The 21,008-nt window shown below is 34.2% G+C and overlaps 1 protein-coding gene across 2 annotated transcripts in view; it reads left to right on the top strand.

Annotated features, from left to right (window-relative positions):
• The first annotated feature begins 3,048 nt into the window (after positions 1-3,048).
• Positions 3,049-21,008, top strand: part of LOC145291942 (uncharacterized) — a 58,435-nt gene continuing 40,475 nt past the window's right edge. The window contains exon 1 of one of the 2 annotated variants that reach the window (XM_080137867.1): positions 3,049-3,191. The gene's annotated coding sequence lies outside the window, so the exon portion shown is untranslated. Of the gene's footprint in view, positions 3,200-21,008 lie in introns of both variants that reach the window. The other variant, XM_080137866.1, reaches the window with a different exon arrangement.

Raw genomic sequence — 21,008 nt, 5'->3', positions numbered from 1 at the left:
TTGTGCTACATAGTTCAATACAAATAATAAAATCACATTGTAAGAGATAATATTTAATAGCTTTTAGACAATAAATAAATAAATAATTTAATAAATAAATAAAATAGAAATAAAATAAAATAAAATAAATAATATGCAGCAAATATGAGTTAATTAAAATCATGTCCATTGTATTTTAAATACAGAACCGAACCAAATGAGATAAATTAACAAGTACTAATAAATAATCAGAAAGTACTATTGTGATATATCGTTCAATACAAATAATAAAATCACATTGTAAGAGACAATCCTTAATTTACTCCTTAAGTCCAACAGCTCTTAGTAGATAATGCTCTTTTTCCTCTGTTTCTTTCGAATGTTCCCTTTTGTTACATCACGTTTTGCTGACTTCTTTCTTTGGTTAAGAATCACTGTATGTTGAAATTACTACAAATTCCTTTCTCACACCATGACAAATATGATCTTATATTATTACATCAATACTTAAAAATGAGGCTATATCACAGCTTCCATATTCCATATTCTTCTATATTCTTGTCCATGGTTGCAAGATTGGCCTTTTAACGTCATATTTAGCTAATTTGGTCTTTTTAAAAGCAGTTTGGCTTTAAAAATTGTATTTGTTCTTTTTCGAATCATAACTAAGGAACAAACAAGCAAGATAGTACATAGATAGATAGATAGATAGATAGATAGATAGATAGATAGATAGATAGATAGATATTCTTTGCCCTGTTTCTTTGGAATGCCCACTTTTTTCCTAAGGTTTTGCTTAGTTCTTTCAAGAGATAATATTTAATTTACTTCTGAGGTACAGCCCCTCTAGGAAGGCAATGTTTTTCTTTTCTGTCCTGTTTCTTTCGAATGTTTCGTTTTTACGTAAGGTTTCACTGACTTCTTTCTTCAGGTATTCGCGTGGAAATTACTACGAGTCTGTTTCACACACCATTACAAAAATGATCATATATTATTATAATGGTATTTGAAAACGATGCTACATCAAATGTTGGGTACTCATAATCTTGCCCAAGTTTACTGGTCCTGGATATGACCTTAAACTATATCCAGTGGTGAGGCCCCAGCTTGCGAGCTTTGGAGAGTGTAGACCCACCCTTTAATTGCCATTGCTCCTAGGTCCACTCTGACCCGGAGTGGTAGTACCTGTTAGGGTCCAAACTATGGGTTAAATAGAAACCGACTTGAAAACAACAAATATATTCTACTAAAAAAATGTTCTTCAAAATCTTTGGATTCAGCATTAAATAACCTGAAAAAGGTTGATATGCCGTAAAACAAAAACAACCAACCAACCAAATTTACTAGATTGGCTTTTTCATGGTCAAATCTGGTGATTTTGGTCTGTTTTAAGCAGTTTGGCTTTTTCTGGTCTTTTTACACGCGTTGTAACCGAGCACGCATGGACGGGAAAGATAAAATCAACAGCAGTGGAAAGATAGTTGGCAAGCAAAAATATTAACAGAAGCAGCCGTTAAAGCACGTGTGAAAATTAGCAAGTGTGCGCAAGCTTGCGTCACAAGAAAAGGAAAGAAAAATATGCCACGTGGTTGAGAGAGAATTGAAATGCGACCGGGCAAGAGGGACGTGTGAAAACGCAGGTGAGAAAGCGCTGGCTGATGGTCGCCACTAGGTGTCGAGGAGACAGAGACTTTTAAAAAGCACATGTGCTTGCGAAAAAAAACTTTGGAAATATAAGAAAATGAGTTGTTTTTGAAGAACCGTGAATAAATTTATTTTATTTGCACTTAAAGAAAATACCGATTCGGATTTTTATTTCTTTCACTTGGGTGTAGGCCCGAGAGGTTTGAACTGTAAGGCTGCAATAAAAATGTAACGGCTACGTTACAGCGTAACGTACGGACTACCTAAGGAAGGAAGAAGTCGAATATTAAATAGATAAGAACAAATAAGTTTTGATATAAACACATGACATTTGATTCAAGTAAGTATATCATAAATCTCAAACAAAGTGAATGAGTTTAAAGTTACTTAATTCAAACGTTTTTTTTAATATGTGACACAGTTTTTGGCTTCAGATAATGTATTTTGAAGAAAGTATTCTGACCTATAAAAATGCCTGGGCAGCCCAGTTTGTATTCTTTGGTAGAGGCGCCTCAAGTTATTAGCAATAAAGTAACCCATTCTCAAAGAGAGTAGGTAAAATTCTCGAAGTGTTGACCTCTTAGAATTTCACAGGAATATACCGCATAGCCTGGACTGTCGACTTGGATTTCTGCATATTAGTACACTCGAGGAAGAAAGATACATGGAAGGAATTCCAAAGTTTAGTTGTTCAAGGGAACAAACGCTCAGGTAGAAGGCTCTCTGGCATCTGGGACCTGTACAGTGAATTTAAACAAGGAGGTTCTCCCGAATTCCCCCTATATTAAAAACCAAAAATGTACAAAAAAGTATGTATGATGCGTATGTCCAGGACGGCATGAAAAATCCATACTCCCAAAATCACGTAAATTGATCAAGTAGTTTTATTTTTATAAAGAAGAACACTTTTAAATGATTAAACGCAATTAATGAAAAATCGTAAGCATTACAATGTTAGCCTCTCAGTTTGAATTATTGTTGAGCTAGCTCCTATTGTGTCTTCAAGGTGGCGACGCGAGAGATTCCCTCGTCGCTTATATATACATTTGATTTTTTTTTTTTTTTAGTTAAAAATAAAACTGCTTTTTTAATTTATGTAATTTTTGGAATAGGACAGTGTTTTTATTTTTACTTTAGTTTTTAATATAGAGGTAATTCTAGACAAGAACCTTAAACTCGTAGATTGGGTTTCTATTTTAATTTTTATCCTAATCCTTGTATAAGTTGTAAACGTCTAAGGCCCGATACTATCGTGCTCAACTATGAAAAAAGAACAAAGAAAAGATATTAAAAAAAGGAAAGAATGAGCGACAACTCCACTGCTTACCTGTATGAGAACGGGAGGAGGGGGAATGCAAAGCAAGAGAAAAAGGCAGAAAGCAAAGAAGAGATAAAATAGTGGTATATGTATATAGAGAGAGAGCGAGAGAGAGCGAGAGAGAGAGAGAGATGGGTACCTGCCTGTCAACTTGATGCTGTTGCATGTCGGGAATGTCTACTTCACCTGGATACAATGGCCGGACTGATTATTTACAAAAATCATGTCAGACCTGGATCGTAGTTAACAGGTACCCAGGTTTGTTTTTTGTTTTTTTGTTTTTTTCGGGCGACCATCTGAACAACTGTTTTTTTGTTTTTATTTATTGCCTAAACGTGTGTTAATGCCATCCAAACTCAAAAAGAAAATATAGCTCTTTTCAAATTTTGAAGGAAATCGTTACCTGACTTTATGCACGTAAAAAAGGGAAGTCTTTATAAACAATGAATGTTAACAAAATAGATTCGGTGAACCCCTAAAATTGCTGCTAAGTTAGGACTTATTAAAAAGAGCATTCTTTCGTAATGTTAGTTTTATTTATTGTTTGATATTAAGCGGGAGCATGTTTAGTCATTTCATCGCAGGTAAGTAAAGATACCTTTTTTCTTCTTTCTTTCTCCTTTGTATCCTGCACTTGACCTAAAAACAGAAATTAGCGAAACATTTGTGAAATTGTGAACGATTGATTTTCTATTCTATGGAAGGCCATTAATGCTTTCGCTAACATTCTTTAAACTGTGTACGGAAATGCATTGAAAATAGGTAGAAACTGGAATATAAAGGTATGTTTTACAATATGCAGAGATTCGAAAAGCGGTAAAAAAAAAATTAAGGGTTCTAATGCAGAGAGTGATCCGCGCTATTTTTTTTTTAATCGTATTTCCAAGTTTAATTAAAGTTTTATGTTTTTTGTATTCAATTGTAAAGTTAAAGTACAGAATATGTTCAAAACATCCTCCCCTCCCCATGTTAAGAATGGCTTTTTAAATAATAACGTTATTATTCCAGCACGGATCACTCTCTTCATGAGTACCAAATTAAGATATATAGCAAATGTTATCAAAGGTAATATCGTCACTTTTCTACTGGAAAAGCGTTTAGTGGTTGTATTCACTTTAAAACGCTTATTCGGATCAAAAACATATAGTGTCGAGCGTTACATGGGAACAAGAAAAATGACCGTAAATTACTATTTAAATGGTGCTAGTACACTTACTGATCACTGCTATTTTATAAATCGTATTTCCAAGTTTAATTAAAGTTTTTGGATATTTTTTTAATTTAATTGAAAGCTTAAAGTATCGAATAGGTACAAAACATCCTCCCTTCCCCATGTTAAGAATGGATTTTAAAATAATAACGTTATTATTTCAGCACGAGTCAATAAGTGCACTAGTACCATTTAAATATTTGAAGTCTTGAAAATGACTTAAAAATAATACAAAATACTGTTAGAAACCCACACAATATATTTCATGGTAATATATATTTGTTCGGTTTCCAACACTATTGTGTATATTTTTATGGTGCTTGTACGCTTAATAATAAATACAAATTTTGCATGAATTAAAATCATATCTAAGCGTATTTTATGACCGGGTAACGCCGAGCGGCCTTTTAGCTTTTAGTGCATATATATATATATATTTCTTTCGGGTGACTGTCATTTAATTGTTATGACCTTCCATTTATTGTAATAAATAATTTTATCAAGAATTCTTCATAAGTTTTGGTTTCGGTTTCGATTATGTCTGAACGAACTCAAGTTAAATATATATATTGTTTAATTGTTATGGGCTTCATTTTTGTTTATAATAAATTTTACCACGAATTTTTCATATGTTTTGGTTTCAGTTGATGGCACTCAAGTCATCTATTTATTTTTTTAATATAAATTTTATCAAGAATTCTTCATAAGCTTTGGTTTCAGTTTCAGCTAAAGGAACTCAAGTTATAAAATATTTTTTTTAAGTTTCGGTTTCGATTCAAACTGATGAACCCAAGTGATATGGATACGTTTTATTTTTATTTTTGAAATCACAACTTTATAAGAATGCATAGAAAATTGACTCTATATTAATATATACGAAATCTGCATAAATTAAAATATCATATTTAAGCGTATTTTACGACGGGGCTGCGCCTGGCGTCCCTGCTAGTTATTATTATTACAATATGCGAAATCGGATAGTTTTAGCAACTTGATAAGAATAGCAAATAGTTTAATTTGAATACAAAATGAGATGAGTTTATGACTGATTCTCTAATTAAAAGTACAAGGTGAATATTTAATGAACCTGCTTGACAACAAGTCACGTGATACTTTTTTTAATGGTTTTCTCACGTCTGGAAAAGCGATTGCATTCGCTCGAAAAATACTGTCTTTTCCCCATAAGCTTATTATTTTTCAATGTATTTTTAGAACGTTTAAACTTAGATTAATAATGAGTCAAATCCACTGCATTGTTGAAGGCAAACGTAATATTTCCTTAGCATTTAGAAAGTTATTAAGTTTCGGTAATACTTTTATCTTTAGCAGTTACAAACCTACCACAAACAACACAGTGTGTGTGTGTGTGTGTATGAATGAATTAATGAATGAATGAATGAATGAAAGGTGTATTTGAATGATAAAAATTGACAGTAGTTTGGAGACCGGTCCTCACACAATGACAGATAGGCGGACAGACAATGTCACTTATATATTAAGTGACTTTGCCTGTGTGAGGCACAGTTTCTACCAAGCTACTTTATTAATTATTGGTCCATACACTTGAAACTTGATATATAAAGAGTTTGGACATGTGGAACAAATTTGATTTGTTTTTTTCAACCAGTAAACATAGCTGCTAAGTGGTAATGCAGATTTAAAACTTGATATATATGGTATTTTTACCTTTGCACACTTTCGATTTGGTTTTTAGCCAGGAAATTTTGCGTCAAAACGGTTAAATTGAAAACAAAGTAGTTTAACTTGGCAGGTTAAGTTGAACGAAAAATTACTCCTACTGTTTCTTTGGCGCATGCGCAAAATAAAGCATTAAGGGTGCTTAATTTTTCACTTTTCGCATCATTTTTCGGTAGATCAGACGGTAACGACGCTGAAGGGATACATAACGCCTAAGTCTAGAGCGCTAACCCTTCTGGTTTCGAATTCTGGCGAATGAACGCGAGTCATATTCCTTGCTAACTTTAAGAATCATTACTATACATTGGATAAAAGTCAATAGAATATTGGAAATATAATAATAAAAAATCTTCATGAATTAAAATATAATATTTATGCATATTTTACGGGCGGCCTGCTAGTGTTTGTATAACTAAATATACATCATGCTTTGTTTGTTATTAGGCACTTTTTGATATCAATTAGTTTCAGTGGATCCATATCTAGGTAATTAAAGTTATACGTAATGTATATACTAGCAGGCCGTCTGGCGTTGCCACGTTGTGAGATACGCTTAAATATGATATTTTAGTTCCTGCAGATAACGTATTTATTATTACTCCTGATCTGAAATGGAACACGTACATCGAGTCTGTTGCCAAGGTCACTGGAAAGATGGTGGGATCCCTCTATCGCTCCAGAAGATATCTCACTACTAATGCAATTCTCTATCTATATAAAAGCCAAGTACGTCCAAGGATAGAATACTGTTGCCATATGCTAAAAACAACCCATCCTGCCTTGACAGAGTACAAAATAGACTTCGTGGCTTAGTGGGGGATGCCCTTTTCTTTACCCTGCAACCTCTCTCCCACAGAAGAGACGTTGCGAGCCTATCCTTGTTTTATCGTTATTTCCATGGCAGGTGCTCGTCTGAACTCCAATCTCTGGTCCCCCCTCGCCAATCTTTCACGAAAAACACCCGTCTAGCTGAATCCACTGTGAAAAATTTCCCCCACTCTATATCTGTGTCTAAATCAAAACGCGGATTCCATGAACAAAGCTTCTTTCTTAGAATTGCACGCCTGTGGAACTCTGTTCCGTATTCCTGCTTTCCACCGGACTACAACTTGGATGTCTTCAAGTCCAATGTTAACAAATTCCTAATGAACCGCCCCCTTAAGTAAACACTTCATCAAATCTCCACACTAACGTAATGTGCTTGCAATAACCCTTATCCCTGAGTTGCTTCCGGGCCTTGATAAGTGGTGATCACTGTGTAAAAAAAAAAAAAAATTATAGAGACAATTCTCTATCGATTATTTTACTGAACCTAATATATATTGTGGACCTCCCGGCCGTGCTTGTTAGAATCTTCTCTTCAACTATCGGGCGACATCATCTTTAAAAAAAAAAAAAAAAAAAAAAAGACGGATGAGAGGTTATTATATATATATATATATATATATATATATATATATATATATATGGGCGCGACTCAGAGACTAAGGAATGAAAGTAGAGGATTGTATGGCATGGTTTCGATTCTAGCTGATGGCACCAAAGTTTATATATATATATATATATATATATATATATATATATATATATATATATATTTATGATTGATAAGCTGGATTAAATCCGACAATATGAAAATAGAATGGGGGGGGAAGGACCTGAATACTCAACGTTTCACCCGATTTATGCGGACTTTTTCGTCAATGACAATCGCTCTTAAAAAAGCTCGCATAAATCGGGCGAAACGTTGACTATTTAGGTCCTTCCACCTCCATTCTATTTTCTCGTGTGTGTGTGTGTATATATATATATATATATATATATATATACACGATCTGTTTTTATTTTTGTTAAGGATATTAGCGGTTTTAGCACGCTTTTTTTATTATTAAATCTCGCTTTCTAAGGAATGAGGGCGTTTGTTTTGCATGTCGGTGCCCACCTCTTTTATTTGACGGAATGTATATCTTATTTCATTTAATATTTTTACGTGCCATAGAACTCATATAAATATGTATGAATATATGTGTGGTACGTTTCTGAAATATGTAACATAGCTTTTAAATAAATATATAGCTACATAATATTTACATCAAAAATGTTACATATTGAAGATGTATTCTGGTTTCGTTTACCTTGAGTTTTTTTTTTGGGGGGGTGTTTTTTTTTTTTACAGTATAAAAGATCATTAAAGTCCTTTAAAAAAATCAGCGACTCACAAAACGAAAATCAAAATGGAAAACGTTTCTTATCGGGCAATCACATTTTTTTTTTAACTGGGTAAATGTGATAATGTACGTATATGCTTGTCCGAATACGTTTGTTTAAATAGTTAAACAAACGTATTCGGACAATGGCCTTAAGTGGCACATGGCAAATATGCTAATTTTGCATTACGTAGAATATCTTTAAACATTAACTTTCTGTTCTCTGTATGAGGCACCGGAACGCCAGATAAAGCCCTTCACAGCCAAAGAAGTTATGAATCTGCATCTCTTATAATTACCGTCTCTCCTCAGGTTGCCTCCCATCAGAACACGGACAATCATCGTTATTCAACAGTATCCATGTGCACATTTCAAACTTGTTAAAGCAATCCAATGCTCTTGAAACCGATGTGTCCGGATCTCTTGGGTGTATCCAATAATTGCCCACAGTCCTCAACTGAGCATTTAAATTAAAACTATGAATTTAATATGAGGATTAACGGTGCCATGTTGGATTGCTGATCCCACGTGATTTGGACTTCCTTTTGCACCGCAAGGAATCGTCCATCCAGCTTCCAACGCAAATAACGTAGGCACTTTAGCGTCGGTTATAATATGAGACTTTAATTATTATTCAGTTACGAATCCGTAAATAGTTTATTTCAAAACTAATAATATTGTGCAACACTCAAAAATAGTGCAGAATGGCAATTGGATTGGGAAATCCATTTCTGGCCTTCTTGTGTCGAATTAGGTAGAGTTTTGGGGGTATTTTTTTATTTATTTTTTTATTTATTTTTTTTTTTGCAAAGTTGTTGCTTTCGAAAATCTTGCGGAAAATTTTGCAAAGTTGTTGCTTTCGAAAATCTTGCGGAAAATTTTGCAAACTTGTTGCTTTCGAAAATCTTGCGGAAAATTATAGTGGTGTGTGTGATAAACATGACGAGAGATTCCATCAGGATATTTCAGCGAGGGAGAAACGTTTTAAATGAAAATGGCTTGTTGGCTGACTACTGCTGGAATATAAAAAGGGCGGATGACACTCAGCACAGGAATGTTAAAAGAACAAATGTTTTTAAACTGACAATTTTTTGTTTTTTTATTCATCACCAATAATAACATATGATTTTATAGTACATGAAAACGGTGGCTAATCTAGAAAAATAAAGGTCAAATTTAGTATCAGCTCTTTCACACTTTGCACACTGATTCAAGCTTACTACAAAATCATATACATATATATATATATATATATATATATATATATATATATAAAGCTGAACGCCTGTGTGTGTGTCTGGTCACGAATAAGCCATCTTCGTGGCCTTCGGGCCACGATCAAAGTGTAGTATCTGTTCCGGCAGATACTGCTAGCAAAGACCCTATGTGGGAGCGACCCCACAGATAAGACCTTGGTCAATGTAGAGGCAACCCTTCATACCAATTGTCACTATCCAGCTCCCCTACTCCCTGGGGAGTTGGTCCCCATTTCCCCTTCACTCCTCACATTAAAAATCGGCCTTGTGCCTAAATTGCTCGGTGGAGGAGCAAATAAATACCTGGTCACGAATAGGCTCCTATATGGTTGACTATTATAGAAAACTGATCACATATAATGATAGAAGATGTATCGAGACACAGGAATGGGTATGTTTGATCTGGCATAATGATGATTCATTAAAATTGTGGGGTCTGCGTACGGACCTGGTCCACAAAGTATGGAAATAAAACAATTTAAAAATTAAAAAAAAAACGTTTACAAGTGTTTTTGATATATATGTACATAATAATTTGATAAGTATGTTTTAACTTAAATAGGGATAGTATAATAAAATTGTGGGGTCTGCTTTCGCGCCTGTCCTCCATAAAATGGAAATAGGCACAAACTTTAATAAAGACTTTTCATATCTATCTGTGTAAGTATACTTTGATAATTATTTTTTAGTTTGACAAAATATGGTATAATAAAATTATGGGGTGTTCGTTCGCGCCTGACCTCCATAGAATGGAAATATGTCACAAAGTTTAACAAGGTTTTTTTTAATATAGATCCACAGAATATTGTGATAAGTGTTTCAGTGTGAACAGGTATGGTATAATAAATTATGGGGTTCATCTATTTTATTTTTACTTTCATCATCTTTTGCTTTGGTTTTGATAACCCCAAATTTCGAAGTTATCTCTTTACAACCTTTCCTTTTCATAACCTATCATGCTTTCATAAATCAAAGTCCATTTTCTGTAGGCTGTTTTTGAACCAGTCAACGACGGGTACTTTTGCTAGTAATATAATATATATATATATATATATATATATATATATTATTGCCTATAATTGCTATGTGGCAGTTGTCTGTTGGTCCTGGATATGACCTTAAACGATATCCGAATGTGAGGCCCTTGCTTGCGGGCTTTGGAGAGTGAGGAGCCACTCTTTAATTGCCATTGCTCTCTGGTCCACTGACCCGGAGTGGTAGTACCTGTTAGGGTCCCTAATATATTCTATTAAAAACTCTTCCGAATCACTGAATGACCTAAAAGGGTTGATATGCCGTAAAACAACCAACCCTCCATCCAGTTGTCTGTGTGTATGTATATTTGTGTGTGAAACTAAAAAAAATACAAAAAAAAACACCCACAAAGTTGGTATATTCTGGATCGGCGTGGCCCTGGATGAATAAATACTCCACCCCCCCCCCATTTTTTTTTTACTCGCGTTCATCCCCTAACAAGGCATATCACCACTTGGGCGTAAGGGGCTACTATTTAGGACCATACCTAAGAAAGATAAACAAGATGTTGGTTTACTTTATACTTAAAATTCTACATATCAGTACAGTCAGGTGAGCAGGAAGGGAATTGCAAATCTAGCTATTTCTGGCTATTTCAATAGTGAAGGGTTGAGATTTTGTTTGCGTTTGAGGGGATATGTACATTGAGGGGGTGCACGATTACAACGAGCTCTTTTTTTTTTAAATATTCTTTTTTCAAGGTTCAACGAGTCAGATTCCGCCAGAGACGGTTGCTTTTTCACTTTTATTACGTACGGGTTTACAAAGAAAATGTCGACTCATTACTATTATATAATGAAGGGTTTTATGTGTATATGCCTGGCGAGGGGAAAATCACAGTATTGGGAAGAGAGGGGCGGTAGGGGGTAGTGAGATAATGTGACAGAGCGCGGATGCATATGCATGAGAAGTGACGTCACCGGTGTGGAGGGGGGACTATAAAAAAGAGAAAGACAAAAATCTCGTGAGAAATTAGAGCATTCGAGATCTCGAAAGAGAAGAGATACGAGATAACGTTCGAGATCTCGAGAGATACTTGCAGAACGTGGATGACGTCATGACTGTACAAATGAGGAAATATCACTGTACGTAAAAACAAGCGAATTGGAGTAATTTCTTATTCTTGTCTCGATCTCCTTTGCAACTAAAACTGCACACAAGGTGTGCTGGTCCGCAGACAACGTTACAATAAGGGCTGGTGTATAGGGACAACTTTCGTGAAGTGATAAATAGTTGACTATGTTCGTTCGCTATTTATCAATTTCTTAAATAACAAATAAAATCCCAGGATTTAATCTCTGGCGGCCATGATGTCTTCAATCAGATTAGGCCAAATACTACAAATACTACTAATAGTTGAGGGATACTACACTTTAACCTTATTTTAAAGAATTTTTTTTTGGGGGGGGGTTCAAGCAAAATATTTCTGGGCAACGCTGGGCAGGGATAGCTGGTATATGATGACGATGAACATCTATAGAAAAAAAAACTACTAGTCAGATTTCTATAATTTTTTTTTCCTCTTTTTAAGGGACATGCTATTTAAGATGCATCAAATTTCCTTAGTGGTTTACGATTTTTGTGAAAGCTGACCACATTTTGGATATTTTGAAAGTGAGTTTCATCTATGAATTTCTAACAGGGAAATAAAATCTCATAGGCTAAAGGGAAATAACTCGTAGATTAAATGAATACTTCCGTTTTTAAACGCAGCTGATGTTTATTGTACTGCTAATTAAAATACATTAAGTTGAATATAAATTAAATGAAAAATAAATTTAAATCAACTTTATATAATATTTCTAAATACAATTCTTAAAACAATTTTATTACTAATTTTCATTAAAAATTCAGAGGTAATTGTTAAAACAGATTTTCTTTTAATATATAAGCAAGATAACCTCTTGAGTTGATTCCTTTTGAATAAATAGTATATATATATATATGTTATAAAAATCTAATGGATAAACATCTGAAGAATTTGGTGAGGACAGGATATTTTTACGGAAACATAAATCGTACAATTGCCAACTCATTAATGAAACGGCTGTAATGGAAAAATCCAGAAAATAAACGAAGCTTATCAAAAGGAAAACGTGAGTCTTTGAATTTTCAACAAAATTTTGCACTATATATACATAATCAATCATGCAGGAATAAACTTATGTAAGAGTCCGTTTTCAGTATAAAAATTTATTTGTGAAAAAGTATTTTTACAGATTAACCAAATACTGAATAAACAAACAAATAAACAGACAGGAATACGACTTTATTATAATATATAACAGATTTAATAACTTAAATGTTACGCTTATGTTCATCCGTATTTCAAAATGAGTTACCATCAAGTTTAATTAAACAGCTTTCTAGGCAACCGCAATGTTTCTATTTGGGTCCCTTTGTGTTTGGTTTATCCGCCAATTCAGCCAAATGACTTCTGATCTCTTGCGAATGAAAAATCATTCAACTATTGCTCTTTACTCTATTTCCCTTGTGTACGTAAGCGTTGTTATTTTCTAGGTCACTTTTATCCGACAGCCATTGTTATACAACGATTACAAACCACAGTGAATATCAGAGAGTAGTACTACTGACTTTCGGGCACGTTTTATTTCTTTTCACGCTCGAACTCCTTTGTTAATCGTATGACGTTCGGTATTCATACGATGCAGGTTGTTGAATGAGAGAGAAATAGAACTGCGTATAAAAATTTGGTTAGACATAAGTATAAGACACAATATGTGAGTTCTCTATAGACTCCGAAAACGCTGGAGCTTTTTTTTTTTTAATTTCACAAAAATGTACTTCATTTATCTGAGATAGTTTTGATATCAGAATACCGGCAATAAGTATTAATAATCGAAAAAGAAATCCGATTAAAGGAGAAACGGTCCGATTTTGATAAAAGTTAACACTATTATACAGCCTAACATCACAGGTGCATTTGGGAAGTTTTATCACAGCACAAACAGACATGCTCGGCGCATAAAATCAACAGTACCTTCTTTGCTAGGACAGGGGCGCATTCAACATGTTTCTATTTAGAGCACAGTTGAATCATAATACTTTTGGATTTTAAATATTCATTTGAAGCATTATATAAACATGATTTTATAAAATCGACAGGTTTTCTACAGTGCTAAGTAAACTGCAATGGATTATGTACTAAGTCAGTGCAGGAAGACATATGAAGTTCTCTCGGTGCATGGTAGTGGGTCCCTGATTAAAGCAAACAATCAATCAATTTCACCGGTTTCGCTGACAAAAGTGTGGAACATTCGTTGATCCTCATTGTATCCCATACAACACCGAGTCTCCCTGTTGGTAAGAGGGCACCGATGAAGTAGCATATATATATATATATATATATATATATATATATATATATATATATATATTGTTTAGACAAAATAATGGAAACACTGACTTTTCTCAATTTTAAAACGACTGTAAAAATTGGGAAAATTATGGAAATATTGGTTTTATATTTATGTGCTTCTGGTAATTATTGTTCTGAATTACTGGGTTGTATTTATTTATTTATTGTTTAACGTATTAGTAGAACAAATTATGAAATATATATATATTAGATTTTACACCTTTATAACCAATAAAAAAAATAACTATGAATACACTAAGCCTCAAAGAAAACGACAACAACATTTGCTCCTGACGACGATCGGATGTAGCGATAGAAAGCACTTGAGAAGGATATGGCTGAACAACAAATTTTGGGCGCCATAATATACAACATGCCAGCTGAAATAAAAATGACCGCTCGGCGAATTGAAAAGCTATAAGAAAAATCGGAGAAAAGAATAACTATCGTGTTAAATCAGACATGCTAGAATAATGACTTGCTGCCAAAATATACTCCTATATATTTCATAATCTCAATCATGGGAGGATTGGTTGGTTGGTTGGTTGTTTTTGTTTTACGGCATATCAACCCTTTTCGGGTTATTTAATGCCGAATCCAAAGATTTTGAAGAAAAAATTTTTTTGTAGAATATATTTGTTGTTTTCACGTCGGTTTCTATTTAACCCATAGTTTGGACCCTAACAGGTACTACCACTCCGGGTCAGAGTGGACTTGGGAGCAATGGTAATTAAAGGGTGGCTCCACACTCCCCAAAGCCCACAAGCTGGGGCCTCACCACTGGATATAGTTTAAGGTCATATCCAGGACCCCCATTGAGAGACTTTTACCCTCTGCATGGGGGAAGTCGGCGTATTCTAATGCCCCATCGACAGGGCCCAATCATGGGGGGAATACTTTTCTTGTTCATGATTAAATGTAAAGTACGTAAAACAAGTTTAAATAAATAAGGCGAAGGACGGGAAAGAAAAATAAAGGAGGGAGCCAGCTAGGTGATTAAAAAGGAAAAAATAAACAAAAATATGAACATTATTAAAATTGCGTTGCGTTCCGTTTACGAGTAATAATAAATCAGGGAAACGATTAAGATAAATATATTATTTTCGAAGATTCTAGAGGTTAATTGTGCTCAAACCTAAGAGATATTTCCTCTGTTTGCAAGGCGAAGGCCTCCCCAACCGAACGTGGATAGTTTCCAAGATCTTTAAATGGAATGTGGCGTCAGCACTACACAGAATTGAAAATGAGTTCGTACTGAAGTTCTCTGCAAACGATAGGTTTGGTACGTTATTGAAGACCTGTATGTATTGGTAAGAACTTCCGTTGCTCGGTATGTCCCATTTATGATTTTGCTGCGCAGGTACTGTTGGATTTTCCCATCCAAACTTAGTCGTTCGACTCCGCATTCAGCTGTGGAAAAAGCGAGTGCAAAACCTGTCAGTTGACTCACCCTCCCTTTATTTTTTTCCTCTCTTTCCCTCTTTATTTTTTTTAAACGTGATTTACTTTCAATCATGAATAAAGTCTTCCTTTCACGATTATTCTCTCTATCTCTCTCTCATATATATATATATATATATATATATATATATATATATACAAGGTGACCAAAAAAAACGGGCCCCAACTCTAATTAGGCCCCGTTTCTTAGTGTTTTGTGCGAATGAAATGAAACTTTGGTCATAACTAGTTTATTATATTCAAAACATCACATCAAAACACTAGGGTCTTTGGCCTTTTTTTTCTCCGTTCTACAGCATATGTTCTAGATATACATTCCATGATTTTGTTTTTTTGGGGTCACCCTGTATGCATATATATGTATGTGTATATATATGTATGTGTGTATATATATATATATATATATATATATATATATATATATATATATATATATGTATATATATATCGGAGAAAATGGCCGAAAAAAGCAGACTTAAGAGTTTTACAAGAATATATCTTTTTTTTTTTTTAGTTTATGCCTAAATTTTGAATTTGCTTGAAAGATAACAAAACGTTAATCGCTAATTATATTTAGGTGTTATAAAAAATTTACTGAAAAATATTGAAAAAAAAACGAAAGAATTGTTCAAATCTTAAGTCCAAATAAATCAACTTTAAAAATATATGGAAAATAATTACCAGCATACTGAAACAATTTAATAATAATTATTAAATTAAAATTTTTTATAAATTCACATACTGTTTCAAAAAATAAATTGTATAACGAACTAGAAAAGGCAATGTATGATATAAAAACGTCTCGCTCAGATGTAAACACAAATCGCACTGAGTTAGAATGTTTTTAATTTACACAAGTAAAAATTTCTTTATTTTGCTTTAATATAAGATTCAAATTTAACTAAAATTATTTGATTTCCAATATTTTTCCTAAAACTTTGAAATAATACTTTTGTAAATATTGTAGAAATTGGATTACTCGATTCGTTCTTGCATTTTATTATTCATTCAAAAGTAACTATTAAAGATAAAATAGAACTAAAATTTTAAAGAAAATGATTTATGCATCAGTTATGAAATTCTTTCTTTTATTTCGACGTTCTGTTCTCCCATATTTTAAATTAATCGTTAGTAGAAATTATACAATGTTTAATTACTTTTTCTTATTTACCTGGAATTACAATGTTTTCAACATTTTTTTTTTTATTTTAAAGATTATTAAAAAAATTCTTACGTTGATGTTTACATGTTTGTGTGTAAAAAGGAAATATTTTGACATTGCATTTAAAATTTCTCCAGAAACTGTTAACATTTAAACAACATAGAATAGTTTTCAATTAGAGAGAGAAAGAGAGAGAGAGAAAGAGAATAAATGACGAAGTTATATTCCAAAATTCATGATGTTGACCATCTTATATTTTATTCCTTTAATTCAGTTGACTTATACAATTCTTGACAGTATCTGTTTTGTAGCGCAAAATCAATCACTTAATTATTATATCAATCAGTGAATCTATTATGTCATTAACTCATCAGAAGAAATAGCAACAATCAATCCGTCAAAAGGAAATGAAGTGTGATTTGACATGATTAAAATCCGAATAGAAGAGAATCCGAGGCCTGCAATATAAATGCTGGAGTCCCTCAGGGGTCAATACTGGGCCCAACTCTCTTCCTGATCTACATCAATGACCTCCCTAAACACATACTTAAATCATTCGTTGACATCTATGCTGATGACACGGCCATCTACGGCAACACATCAAAGGCTGTAAATGACGAAGTTCTCTCGGATACTCTCTCCTCTGATCTCGAGCGCGTGGTTCAGTGGGGGAAGATGAGGCTAGTTACCTTTAATGCATCCAAAACCAAACTCCTATCCTTACATCATCAACGCTCTGATCCCCAGCTGCCATCAATTGTGATGGATGGCTCTCGTCTGGGTGAGGCCCCGTGTTTTGACAAGCTTCTGGGTTTGACCTTTACTCCTGATCTGAAATGGAACACGTACATCAAGTCTGTTGCCAAGGTCGCTGGAAAGATGGTGGGATCCTTCTACCGCTCCAGAAGATATCTCACTACTGATGCAATTCTCTATCTATATAAAAGCCAAGTACGGCCAAGGATGGAATACTGTTGCCATATCTGGGCAGGAGCTGCCAAAAACAGCCTATCATGCCTTGACAGAGTACAAAATAGACTTCGTGGTTTAGTGGGGGATGCCCTTTTCTCTACCCTGCAACCCCTCTCCCACAGAAGAGACGTTGCGAGCCTATCCTTGTTTTATCGTTATTTCCATGGCAGGTGCTCGTCTGAACTCCAATCCCTGGTCCCCCCTCGCCAATCTTTCACGAAAAACACCCGTCTAGCTGAATCCACTGTGAAAACTTTTCCCCACTCTATATCTGTGCCTAAATCAAAACGCGGATTTCATGAGCAAAGCTTCTTTCTTAGAACTGCACGCCTGTGGAACTCTGTTTCGTCTGCCTGCTTCCCTCCGGACTACAACTTGGATGTCTTCAAGTCTAATGTTAACAAATTCCTAATGAACCGCCCCCCTAATTAAACACTTCATAAAATCTCCTCACTAACGTAATGTACTTGCAATAACCCTTATCCCTGAGTGGCTTCCGGGCCTTGATAAGTGGTGATCACTGTGTAAAAAAAAAAAAAAAAAAAAAAAAGCCACAAATACCTTTTATATTTTTCCATTACGCCATATTGAATTTTTATCAAACATATATATATATATATATATATATATATATATATATATATATATTAAAAATATAAAATAAACGATGCTTAATTCAATGATAATATCCTTAGTTCGAGAAATTAATTTTTTCAAGTGATTTTATTAATACGGACTTTAGGAGCTTTTTCTAATGTTCGTGAAATATTTTTAATTGATAAAATCTACGATCCTTCCTTTTTCATAAAAAAGGAAACCTAAATTAACGCGTTTTTAGTACTTTAAACTATAGCTTTAAAAAAAGTTTTTTTTGTTTACATAAAATATTAGTTTCACATTAAACTAAAAAGAAAATATTAATCGTTTCATTATATTTTGTGATAGTCCATTCCTATTATGAAAACATCATTAAAATTGGTTCATTTCTTGAATTTCGGCGATATTTTTAAAGTGAAGAGAAGAACCAAAATGTTTATTAATTTTACAGACTTTGTTTTGTATTACGATCCGCGGAAACGAAAATGTTATTAAAAAAAAACAAATATATAACAAATAAATATTATAAGGTAAGATAAATTACAATTCTACCTAACTGAATAAGCTTTTAAGTGTTTTTTTAATGTAAAATGTTAATTCGGTTCTAAAAAAAAAGAAAAAAAGTACTGTTGAGCGCTACCGAAGAACAAGAAAAAAATGGACCCGATATCTTTAACTGCTTCTGTGGTACAAGCATTCAAGTATTCTGGTGAAAGAACTGACCCATTAAATTATCACCCCATTAGCCTCCTCCCACTTTTCGCCAAAATATTTGAGTCTATCATTAACCAAGCTCTAGTCCATCACCTTACAGATGCTAAACTTCTGACCGACCAACAATATGGATTTAGGCAAGCCCGTTCCACAGCAGACAACCCAACTGTAATCTCTGAGCGTATATACCATTCAGTTGACAAAGCAGGGGATAGTAGAGCGGTAGCTCTAGATATATCTAAGGCTTTTGACCGGGTATGGCATGAAGGTATTCTCAGGAAAATCGGATCATATGGTATCACTGGAAGAATCTTTAACATAATTAAATCTTTCTTAGATAAGAGAAAAATCCAGGTTTTCATCGACGGTCGTACATCTAAACAATATGATATAAATGCGGGAGTGCCCCAGGGGTCTATCCTTGGACCTCTATTACTTCTAATATTCATAAATGACCTCCCTGACAAAATTGTCTGTGAGATGGTATATATGCTGATGACACATCTCTCTATAACCGACACGACAGAAAAACGAATGAACACGTATATAAAGAAATGGCAAAAATACTAGAGGATGACCTCCGATCTGTAGTGGAATGGGGACAAAAATGGACGGCCACATTCAATTCTGCTAAGACTAAACTTGTTTCCTTCAATAATACAAGAAACCTTCTCTACCACCAATAGCCATAGCCAAAGAATCTTTATTTGAGAATAGATCTTTTAAACTCCTCGGTCTAACGTTCATAGGAAGCATGAGTTGGAAAAATTACATTGAGAGCATTGCCATAAACGCTGCGAAGAAGGTAGGTTCTCTCTACCGTGCTAGAAAGCTACTAACGCCTGACAGTATCCTGTGCCTCTATAAGACACCATTCGCCCATGTATGGAGTATTGTTGTCATATTTGGGCTGGTGCATCTGCTACTAGTCTCTCACTCCTAGACAGAGTTCAAAAGAGAGTAGCCAACCTGATAGGTCCTGAACTGTCATCTAAGCTTCAGCCTGTGTTCCATCGACGAAATGTAGTATCCCTCTGCCTGTTCTACAAGTATTTCAATGGTGAATGTTCTGACAAACTGCAAGCACCTGTGCCCCCTCGACGTAACTACCCCCCGACAAACCCGACAAGCAGCAAAATCCCACCCCTTTACAGTTGAGATCCCTAGATGTAAGAGAGCCTTTTACTTCAGTAGTTTCTTCCCCAGAACCGCTGGACTTTGTAATTCCCTTCCGAGTTCCTGCTTCCCCAACTGTACTGACATGCAGAAGTTCAAATGTAACGTGAACCGACATCTTCCTGCCCAACTCCCCACATAGTACCCCTGTAGCTTATGTCCCTGATAGTAGCCCCTACAGCAAAGTAGCAATGTGGCTTGTTTGGTGTGAAATTGTAATAAAAAAAATGAAATAAAACAAAATGGTGGTAGCGACCCACCCAATAAATGTTACCGTGTTATTTATTGGGCGGGTTGCTACCAACATTTTGTTTTATTTATTATTTTAAAATTATTATCGAAACTTCAAAGATGTAAAGTGGTATCGCGGCTATTTTTCTTGTTCTCCAGTAGCACTAATTATTACTTTTTTTCTAATCGAATTAACATTTTACATTAAATAAAAACACAAAAACTTATCGATTAGGTAGAAAAGTAAATTATCTTGCCTTTGATGGCATTTATTTGTTAGATCTTAGACGCCCGGGGACAGTGTCTAGTATACATTCAAGAACTCTCTCTCTCTCTCTCTCTCTCTCTCACTCACTCACACACACACATTTTATCTATCTATACCTCTATAAATTTGTTTATTTTTGTGTATTGATATTCATGTTAAACACCTTTTTTTCTATTGGTATTTATCTAAACCAGTTCCCCAAAATAAGGGCAAAAAGGGGCACTAAGTTAGGAACCAAAAATAATATTAGGTTGATGCAAAAATAATGCCGTTTTTTATGTTAAACTTCAAGTCAAAAAAACAATATTTTATCACCAAAATAATCATTGTCTTAGTATAGAGGGGTCCCCCCTCAATTGACCAAAGACAAATGAAGCATAGCATCAGAACAGATACTACACTTGGAGGTATTAAATTTTTTATTTAGGTTAAAAAAAATACAATATAAATTAAACATGAACAAAAATCAAGACACAAGGCCAACTCAAAAAAGTTGGGAAAAATGAGCGTCGTTGGTCACCCTTGTCTCTCTAGAACTAAACAAAAGGTTATCTTAGCTAGAATCCTCTTTCACCATAATACCGCATTCAACCTTTCGTGCTGAGGGACGTCCTACTTAGAACCCAATCATTTATAACATTTTTAATAGCGTGTAAAAATAAAATAATAACAATAATCATACAATAATTCATTTGGGTCGA

Source organism: Euprymna scolopes, chromosome 13, assembly GCF_053919585.1.
Source record: "Euprymna scolopes isolate OS-2025 chromosome 13, ASM5391958v1, whole genome shotgun sequence".
Lineage (NCBI taxonomy): Eukaryota > Metazoa > Mollusca > Cephalopoda > Sepiida > Sepiolidae > Euprymna > Euprymna scolopes.
Note: the sequence above shows the minus strand (reverse complement) of the source record. Positions and strands in the feature narration are given on the sequence as shown.